This window comes from Salvelinus alpinus, chromosome 20, assembly GCF_045679555.1.
Source record: "Salvelinus alpinus chromosome 20, SLU_Salpinus.1, whole genome shotgun sequence".
Lineage (NCBI taxonomy): Eukaryota > Metazoa > Chordata > Actinopteri > Salmoniformes > Salmonidae > Salvelinus > Salvelinus alpinus.
Window position 1 is genome coordinate 32,241,830 of NC_092105.1, and position 11,078 is coordinate 32,252,907.

The 11,078-nt window shown below is 46.0% G+C and overlaps 1 long non-coding RNA gene across 2 annotated transcripts; it reads left to right on the plus strand.

Moving 5' to 3' along the window:
- Positions 1-262: 262 nt before the first annotated feature.
- LOC139547225 (uncharacterized) lies at positions 263-6,941 on the plus strand. 2 transcript variants are annotated; one of them, XR_011669366.1, is made up of 5 exons: positions 263-576; positions 1,608-1,654; positions 2,067-2,154; positions 6,564-6,581; positions 6,684-6,941. It is a non-coding gene; the product is annotated as an uncharacterized lncRNA (long non-coding RNA). The 2 variants fall into 2 exon arrangements; XR_011669367.1 differs by lacking the exon at positions 1,608-1,654 and having other exon boundaries at positions 6,684-6,939.
- Positions 6,942-11,078: the final 4,137 nt, after the last annotated feature.

The following is an 11,078-nucleotide window of genomic DNA, read 5'->3' on the forward strand; positions in this document are numbered from 1 at the left end:
ACAAATGATTTGATAAGAAAATGACGAGGGATAAATGTTCTCTAAACTTTGTGTCAATCATTTTCTTATCAAAAGGTAGGCTTAGCCTACCCTATTTTGCGTGAGCAAACACTACTGTTAGTCTACTATCCACCAGTGGGACTCAAGGAACTCACAGGCTATGATCACTTCAGGCCAATTTCAACAGGCATTCCATGCTCAGGTTTGCGGGTTCAAAAACCCATACAAGAACTCTATTGTGCATCCAGAATCTGGTTCACAGGCAGGTTCCCACACAGTCCAGACTCTGCTGGGCTATATGAAAGTAAAGTAAGATCTGCTATTCTACTGACAGTAGCAGATCTGTACTGAACAGCCTTTGAAGTCACATATTCATGGATCTGGAGTCGAATATTAACTAACGGGTTGAACATATGTTTTAAGAGAGCTGCGTTTTCCATTACTGCGCAGTGCGCTCAGATTCACAGACAAGAGAGGAACGGACTTGGACGCACGTCAAGAGAGCCACCGACCGATGCGACGCTAGCGTGCCAAAAACACTCCAGAAAAAAACAGAAGAAATGGAGAAGCGAAAGGGTAATGCATGTCTTTTTATTGGATCCATGGTCCATGCATATTTGAAGGAAAGAGTTTTACACACAAACTTTGTTATCAATAGTTTTCAGTTTTTTGTAGAGTGGCAAATGGTGAATGACTGTCGTTATGCATGCCAATGCTTGACAAGATGGATGGACGTAGGCAAATGTGTAACATGTGCTCGATTTATAGAAATGCTGAAATATGTGTAATTTGTAATTTTGCATTTAGTGTTTGGTTTTCACTGCAAAACTTCTGAGTATGTTTTCAATCACATCTGTCTATTTGCAATGGGACTGAGTCAACAGGCGCATCATCGGAGCGTTTGTATTAATTTTCCCTATCATTACCATAAACCACTCTCTTCTCATAGGCCATAGAGCTAAATAATAATGAGTAGTCTGGCATTAATTATTATTTTTTAAATTAATAGTCAATATAGCAATTCCCAGAAATTATGCACCTAATTGACTAGTATTTGCCACTGCGTGAATACTGCAATACGGGTTGGATTTCATTGCATTTGACAGAAGGCCTGCATTTATTAGAGATTATGCTTAAAGTAACTGTCCAGTGAAAATATCACTTTTAAAAGTTCATATTCTGTTAACTCATACTCAAGTAATGTTGTTTTATCCTATACTGGTACTTGTGGCCAAAGCATACATTGTAGAAAAAAACACTTCAAAAACCCGACCTCAAACCTATATCTCAAACAGGCATTTAAAAAATGCTTACTATTTCCTGATGAGGATGAGCTGGCCAATCAGCAGTCTACTTGCATTAATATTTTATGGACCAGTATACACCAACACCATTCTGTTGTTGGGGTATACCCACACAATTCCAACACAGAAAACCTGCTTTTTTATCATACTTAATTTAAATTTAAATTGGAAGGAAAACGATTTCACTCATATTGTAATTAATTATAGGTCTTATTTCATAGAAATCTGGAAACACTGGACAGTTACTTTAAATGTAGATACAGTATATTTCCAATGTTAAATTATTTTGGGATTTCCTTACAGAACATGAGTTGAAAATTCAAGAAAATGGAAAGACAAGCAAATCACCGGTAATTTTTTACATTTCTCTACTTTCATGTTTCATTGCACTATATCCATGGTCCTGTCTTTGGAAAGTGCCTTGAACAGGCACAATGGATATCGATTGGATGATTCTTGGAAAGTGGCATCTTAGTTTTCTGGGTTTCTTAGTTGAGCAACATTTCAACTTTAATTTTTTCTTCTTCAGACCTTAGTAGTACTTGTCATTTCTTTGTACCATGAATGGACAATGTCATAATTGTATTGTTTAACTGATTGTAGTTAGAATGGATATTAGCTACTCCAGTAAACTGTGCATACAGTCTTTATGTACCCTCTCTCTTTTTTCTCTCCCTCTCTCTCTCTGATTTTCTCTCTCGCTCTCTTTCTCTCTCCCTTCTCCCCTCTCTCTGTCCCTGTCTCTTTCTCCTTTCTTCTCAGAAACTATGTGGGACCAACTACCCTGTCAGCATCTCCTTTATAGTGGTGAATGAGTTCTGTGAACGCTTCTCCTACTATGGCATGAAAGGTAATGAAAGACAATAGTGTCTTTGGAAAACAGGTTCATATATCCTGAAGTCAATAACGAATGTGACTATGTATATACAGTGGGGAGAACAAGTATTTGATACACTGCCGATTTTGCAGGTTTTCCTACTTACAAAGCATGTAGAGGTCTGTCATTTTTATCATAGGTACACTTCAACTGTGAGAGACGGAATCTAAAACAAAAATCCAGAAAATCACATTGTATGATTTTTAAATAATTAATTTGCATTTTATTGCATGACATAAGTATTTGATCACCTACCAACCAGTAAGAATTCCGGCTCTCACAGACCTGTTAGTTTTTCTTTAAGAAGCCCTCCTGTTCTCCACTCATTACCTGTATTAACTGCACCTGTTTGAACTCGTTACCTGTATAAAAGACACCTGTCCACACACTCAATCAAACAGATTCCAACCTCTCCACAATGGCCAAGACCAGAGAGCTGTGTAAGGACATCAGGGATAAAATTGTAGACCCTGCACAAGGCTGGGATGGGCTACAGGACAATAGGCAAGCAGCTTGGTGAGAAGGAAACAACTGTTGGCGCAATTATTAGAAAATGGAAGAAGTTCAAGATGACGGTCAATCACCCTCGGTCTGGGGCTCCATGCAAGATTTCACCTCGTGGGGCATCAATGATCATGAGGAAGGTGAGGGATCAGCCCAGAACTACACGGCAGGACCTGGTCAATGACCTGAAGAGAGCTGGGACCACAGTCTCAAAGAAAACCATTAGTAACACACTACGCCGTCATGGATTAAAATCCTGCAGCGCACGCAAGGTCCCCCTGCTTAAGCCAGTGCATGTCCAGGCCCGTCTGAAGTTTGCCAATGACCATCTGGATGATCCAGAGGAGGAATGGGAGAAGGTCATGTGGTCTGATGAGACAAAAATAGAGCTTTTTGGTCTAACTCCACTCGCCGTGTTTGGAGGAAGAAGAAGTATGAGTACAACCCCAAGAACACCATCCCAACCGTGAAGCATGGAGGTGGAAACATCATTTCTTTGGGGATGCTTTTCTGCAAAGGGGACAGGACGACTGCACCGTATTGAGGGGAGGATGGATGGGGCCATGTATCGCGAGATCTTGGCCAACAACCTCCTTCCCTCAGTAAGAGCATTGAAGATGGGTCGTGGCTGGGTCTTCCAGCATGACAACGACACGAAGCACAAAGCCATGGCAACTAAGGAGTGGCTCCGTAAGAAGCATCTCAAGGTCCTGGAGTGGCCTAGCCAGTCTCCAGACCTGAACCCAATAGAAAATCTTTGGAGGGAGCTGAAAGTCCGTATTGCCCAGCGACAGCCCCGAAACCTGAAGGATCTGGAGAAGATCTGTAGGGAGGAGTCGGCCAAAATCCCTGCTGCAGTGTGTGCAAACCTAGTCAAGAACTACAGGAAACGTATGATCTCTGTAATTGCAAACAAAGGTTTCTGTACCAAATATTAAGTTCTGCTTTTCTGATGTATCAAATACTTATGTCATGCAATAAAATGCAAATTAATTACTTAAAAATCATACAATGTGATTTTCCTGGATTTTTGTTTTAGATTCCGTCTCTCACAGTTGAAGTGTACCTATGATAAAAATGACAGACCTCTACATGCTTTGTAAGTAGGAAAACCTGCAAAATCGGCAGTGTATCAAATACTTGTTCTCCCCACTGTATTTATTTTGCCGTAAATGTATTTGAGACATATTTCTGCAAGTTAACCAAGTTTTTGCTGGCTTAGCTAGCCGTGTTATTGACGAGCTAACTAGCACCGTTGGTCACTGCACTACAATGTCACTCTAGCTATTGCTAGCAGGTGATTTGCTAGCAGGTGGTTTATTGAAATATTAAGTGAATGTTTATTTTCTTACTACCTTAAAAGGTTTATATAAAAAGGGTTTTACTTGTGCTCTGTATTTATGGATTAATATCACTTCAGATTGAGAGTATGTATCACTACTGTTGTTCCTATCTAAAATATATATTGTGTCCTAAGGTAAACTCACCCCATTCCGTACAAATGTGCGCAACCGCAACATTCAAACGAGGCTACAAAGAAAACTAATGGGACTGTAGCGACTGTGTTGACTTCAAAATCGGGGGTTTCTATTCAAGCGTTGATCGACATGGTAATGGCTCTATAGTATTGGAGAAAAGTTGAAAAAATGGACCCTCCGTTACATCGTGACGTGTCATGTCGTAACGTACAGCACGCATAAAGCAACTATTTCTGACTTACAATCTCTCTCCACCAGGTGTAGAACTTCTCTCACCGTTTAAAAACAAGAAATGGACAGTGACGGGGGTAAGGGGGGTTACCTAGTAATTTTTTGCGTCATCGTTGCATGCGATCATCATTCTCAAAGCCGCTGTTTACTTCTAAGATCACTTTACCACCGCCCTAAAAACCCGATTCAAATTCGACACAAACCTTCAAATAGGTATGTAATGACACATTATATAAATCTTTATAGTGTTTTATTTACATTTTAGAGGCGATAAGGTGATAAGTTGGACAGATTGAGTGAAAAAAAGCAATTTTCCCACACAACCTCTCCTTCTCACTGTCACGCATTAGTTTCGCTTCCCCACCCGCCATTTTTAAAAAGACCCGACGGGGCTCATTGCCTGCTTGAATTATGCAGAAACGGGCAGCGTTTAGGTCATGTAATTGATAATGTTGGAAAGGGGAGAAATTGTGCTTTACAATGGTATTGACATTACAGTTGATCTGGAAGTATTACGTTTTTGGGGCGCTAAAATAAGGGCAATTGTACGGACCAAGGCGATGTACGAGTTCACGTGAGTTTACGTTACCTAACCAGTGAACCTGTGAACCTGTGACCGTCCTGTCAAAGCCTGTCATCACTGTTTGAAATCTTTTACTGCAGGAATGCTTTTCTGTATTTTTGTTATTTTCTAAACACAACGCATACTATACAATCACTTTGTGTATTGAGTCTGAGAGATATTCCGAGAGCAGTGAACGTGTGGCTGTGACCGTCCTGTCAATGCCTGTCATCACTGTTTAATATCTTTTACTGCAGATAAAAACCGAGTCAACCTGAAGTTTGGGTGTCCATGTGCCTTTCTTCTGGGGGGCTATGTGAAGTTAGTTACACACAGATAGGGTTCAACAGCGGTGACCCTCCCCTTAGGGCATTAGGGGCAGCGCCCCACTTTGACTAGTCCAAAAAATATATATGTTTAATTATACTGAACAAAAATATAAATGTAACATATAAGTTCATATAAGTAAATAAGTCAATTGAAATACATTAATTAGGTCTAATCTATGGATTTCACTTAACTGGGAATACAGATATGCATCTGTTGGTCACAGATACATTCAAAAAAGGTAAGGCGTGGATCAGAAAACCAGTCAGTATCTGGTGTGACCACCATTTGCCTCATGCAGCGCGACACATCTTCGCATAGAGCTGATTAGGCTGTTGATTGTGGCCTGTGGAATGTTGTCCCACTCCTCTTCAATGTCTGTGCGAAGTTGCTGGATATTGGTGAGAACTGGAACACACTATCATTCATGTCGATCCAGAGCATCCCAAACATGCTCAATGGGTGACATTTCTGGTGAGTATGTAGGCCAGCTTCTTGATATGCCACACCTGTCAGGTGGATGGATTATCTTGACAAATGAGAAATGCTCACTAACAGGGATATAATTTGAGAGAAATAATATTTCTGGTTCTGCTCTAGTCTCCCTCCCAATGATTCTCTTGCATCAGACATGGCTGTTGAACAATTATCAACAACCAACTTGAAAGAGCTAGAATAATTTTTAAGAACAATGTGCAAATGTTGTAGAATCCAGGTGTGCAAAACTCTTAGAGATTTACCCGGAAAACTCACATCTGTAATTGCTGCCAAAGGTGATTAAAACATGTTGTCACACTGGTATAAATTATTCGGGAGACAGGCGCAGGAATGCGTAATCGTTTAAAAGAATTGTACACAAATTACGGCGTACCGTGTAAAGACACGGAGGAACACCAAGCAAACATGAAACAAAAACACAGGGTTGAAACCCAAACAAAAGAACGAGGAGTACCTCGAATGAATAAACACGCGCACAATGATTAACGCATGGGACGAGACCCGTAATCATCTGCGCAATCCACAAGGGCACGAATGCCCAAAACACACATCACAGGTACTCACACGCACAATAATCGACAGCACCATGGTGAACAAACACACTTATACAAGTACTAATCAGTGGGACTAGGGGACAGGTGTGCGTAATGAAAGTTCCAGAGGAACCCGTGACACATGTATTGACTCAGGGGTGTGAATACTTATGTAAATGAGATATTGCTGTATTTCATTTTCGTAAAATTTGCAAAAATGTATAACCGCATTTTTTTTTTTACTTATAGGGTATTGTGAGTAGATGGGTGAGTGTTTTTTAAATGCTTAATTGTACATTTTTGCACATTCTTACAACAATAGCCTGTTCATGGTAGATATTTCAACCTATTGTATCTCTGTGTTTACAGGTCTATATTTCTGTCAGCGATTGGGTGCAGAGATGTAGCGGAGTCAGGCGCAGGACACAGGTTAGAGCAAAACAACTGAGTTTACTCAATAAAACAAACAAGCAATATTCCAATAAGGAAAATACATACAAACTAACACCTACAACAACCACTAAGACACCAACAATCACGGACAGAACAGAAAGGTATGCCAGAGGGTTAAATAAGGAACATGATATGGGAATTGAAACCAGGTGTGTGTAATACAGACAAAACGAAAATGAAACATGAATCGGTGGTGACTAGAAAGCCGGTGACGTCGACCGCCGAACACCACCAGAACAAGGAGAGGGGCCGACTTCGGCGGAAGTCGTGACAGTACCCCCCTCTTGATGCGCGGTTCCAGCAGCGCGCCAACACCGGCCTCGGGGACGACCCGGAGGACGGGACGCAGATGGTGAAACTCCTGTAGCAATGAAGGATCTAGGATGTCCTCCAACGGTACCCAGCATCTCTCCTCCGGGCCGTACCCCTCCCACTCCATAAGGTACTGAAGGCCCCTCGCCCGACGCCTTGAGTCCATGATGGCTCGTACGGTATACGCCGGGACCCCCTCGATCTCCAGAGGGGGCGGAGGGAGTTTTGAGCCATCTCCGCCCAGCGGATGTAAACCGCCCACTCCCCCGGGCGGTCCTGGCAATAGGACCGCAGAAACCTACCCACATCCTGGTTGACTCTCTCCACCTGCCCGTTACTCTCGGTGTGGAAACCACAGGTAAGGCTGACCGAGACCCCCAGGCGTTCCATAAACGCCCTCCAGACTCTAGACGTGAATTGGGGACCCCGATCAGAAACTATACCCTCAGGCACCCCGTAGTGCCGGAATACGTGGGTGAACAGGGCCTCCGCAGTCTGTAGAGCCGTAGGGAGACCGGGCAAAGGAAGGAAACGGCAGGACTTAGAAAACCGATCCACAACGTACAGGATCGTGGTGTTACCCTGCGACGGGGGAAGATCCGTCACGAAATCCACCGATAGGTGTGACCACGGTCGTTGTGGAACGGGAAGGGGTTGTAATTTCCCTCTGGGCAGATGTCTAGGTGCCTTGCACTGTGCACATACCGAACAGGAGGAAACATAAACCCTCACGTCCTTAGCTAAAGTGGACCACCAGTACTTCCCAGCAAGGCAGCGCACCGTCCGACCGATGCCAGGATGACCAGAGGAGGGTGACGTGTGAGCCCAACAGATCAAACGATCGCGGACATCAAACGGAACGTACAGACGCCCAGCTGGATACTCAGGGGGAGTGGGCTCTGCACATGACGCCTGCTCGATGTCCGCGTCCACCTCCCATACCACCAGGCAAGAAGCTGGAATTATGGGAGTGGGATCCCTGGACCGCTCCTCTGTATCATACAGCCAGGACAGTGCGTCTGCCTTAACGTTCTGGGAACCTGGTTTGTAGGATAGGGTGAAAACAAAGCGGGTGAAAAACATGGCCCACCTCGCCTGGCGAGGGTTCATTCTCCTCGCCGCACCGGATGTACTCCAGATTGCGGTGGTCAGTCCAAATGAGGAAAGGGTGTTTAGCCCCCTCAAGCCAATGCCTCCACGACTTCAGAGCCTTAACAGCCAACAGCTCCCGGTCCCCCACATCATAGTTTCGCTCCCCCGGGCTGAGCTTCTTCGAAAAGAAAGCACAGGGGCGGAGCTTCGGTGGCGTACCCGAGCGCTGAGACAGCACAGCTCCTATCGCAGCCTCAGACGCGTCCACCTCTACTATGAATGCCAAAGAGGGATCAGGATGAGCCAGTACGGGAGCCGAGGTAAACAGAGCCTTCAGGTGATCAAAAGCCCTGTCCGCCCCAGCTGACCACTGCAGTCGCACCGGTCCCCCCTTCAGCAAGGAGGTAATGGGAGCCGCTACCTGACCAAAGCCCCGGATAAACCTCCGGTAGTAGTTGGTAAACCCTAAGAACCGCTGCACCTCCTTTACCGTGGTTGGAGTCGGCCAATTACTCATGGCTGAAATGCGGTCATTTTCCATCTCCACCCCTGACGCGGAAAAGCGGTACCCTAGGAAGGAGACGGACTGTTGGAAGAACAGACATTTCTCCGCCTTGACGTATAGGTCATGCCCCAACAGTTGACCAAGCACCCTGCGCACAAGGGACACATGCTCGGCGCGGGTAGTGGAGTATATTAAAATGTCATCTATATACACCACTACACCCTGCCCGTGCAGGTCCCTGAAAATCTCATCCACAAAGGATTGGAAGACAGATGGAGCATTCATTAACCCATACAGCATGACGAGGTACTCATAGTGCCCAGAAGTGGTACTAAATGCTGTCTTCCACTCATCCCCTCCCCAGATACGCGCTCCGGTTGTAAGCGCTCCTGAGGTCCAATTTTGTGAAGAAGCGCGCCCCGTGCAATGACTCTGTCATACTGGCGATGAGAGGTAGCGGGTAACTGTATTTTACCGTAATCTGATTTAAACCTCGATAGTCAATACACGGGCGTAAACCTCCATCCTTCTTCTTCACAAAAAGAAACTCGAGGAGACAGGTGAAGTGGAAGGCCGAATGTATCCCTGTCCCAGAGATTCGGCGACATATGTTTCCATAGCCGCCGTCTCCTCCTGTGACAGAGGATACACGTGACTCCTGGGAAGTGCAGCGCCTACTTGGAGATTTATCGCACAATCCCCCTGTCGATGGGGTGGTAATTGAGTCGCCTTCTTTTTACAGAAGGCGAGTGCCAAATCGGCATATTCGGGGGGAATGTGCATGGTGGAAACCTGGTTTCGACTTTCCACCGTAGTGGCACCTAAGGAAACACCTACACACCTCCCTGAACACTGACAGGACCATCCCTTGAGAGTCCTCTGTTGCCACGAAATAATAGGATCATGAGAGGCCAACCAGGGAAGGCCCAACACAACAGGAAACGCAGGAGAGTCGATCAAGAAGAGACTAATTCTCTCCTCGTGACCCCCCTGCGTTATCATAGTAATGGGAGCTGTGACCTCCCTAATTAGCCCCGACCCCAAAGGACGACTATCTAAGGCATGTACAGGGAAGGGAACATCAACAGGAACAATAGGGATCCCTAATCTATGTGCCAAGGAGCGGTCAATAAAGTTCCCAGCTGCGCCTGAATCTACTAGCGCCTTATGCTGGGAATGGGGGGAAAACTCAGGAAATTCTATAGGTAACCACGTGTGTGCAACAGGGGGCTCTGGGTGACTTGTGTGCCTACTCACCTGGGATGACCCACCAGTGCTCCGCCTGCTACCTCAACTTCCTGGAGAACCACCCCAGCACCGACCAGCAGTGTGCCCTCTGCTGCCACAGCTGGTGCAGGGAATGGTCCCCCCTCCGGCCCCCCTCATAGCAGCCCCTCCCAACTCCATCGGTGTTGGATCCAAGGTGCTGGGAAATGGAACAGACGGATCCCGATCCAGACGTGCGCGGGAGGCCAACAGGTTATCCAGCCGGATAGACAAGTCCACCAGCTGGTCCAGGTTGAGAGTGGTGTCCCTGCAGGCTAACTCCCTACGAACGTCCTCTCGTAAACTACACCTGTAGTGGTCGATCAGGGCCCGCTCATTCCATCCCGCACCAGCAGTCCAGTGCGAACTCCTGAGCGCTCCTCATCCCCTGTCTCAGATGGAACAATCGCTCTCCCGCCGCTCTCCCTTCATGTGGATGATCAAAAACTGCCCGGAAGCGGCGGGAGAAGTCCTCGTAGTCATCCAGAGTCGTGCCTTCCCTTCCCCAGATGACGTTGGCCCACTCCAGGGCTTTTCCAGTCAGGCAGGAGATGAGGGCGCTCACTCTCTCGCGGGACGGCTGAACAGCTGTCAGGTAGAGCTCCAGCTGGAGAAGGAACCCCTGGCACCTGGCAACTGCTCCGTCATACGCTCCCGGGAGCAAGAGCCGAATCACACTGGGTCCTGACGATGGAGGGGTGGACATCGATGTAGGTTGAGGTGCGGGTGGAGGTGATGATGTAGGATTTACAGGAAAGCCTCCTCTCTCCCATCTGTCCATTGTTTGCAGCACGCGATCCATGGCTGTCCCGAGACTTTGTAACACGGTCGCGTGCTGCTGGACGCGCTCCTCTACTGGGAGAGAAGGGCTGGCTGCACCTGCTGACTCCATTTGAAAGGTCCGTGATTCTGTCAGCGATTGGGTGCAGAGATGTAGCGGAGTCAGGCGCAGGACACAGGTTAGAGCAAAACAACTGAGTTTACTCAATAAAACAAACAAGTAAGGAAAATACATACAAACTAACACCTACAACAACCACTAAGACACCAACAATCACGGACAGAAAAGAAAGGTATGCCAGAGGGTTAAATAAGGAACATGATATGGGAATTGAAACCAGGTGTGTGCAATACAG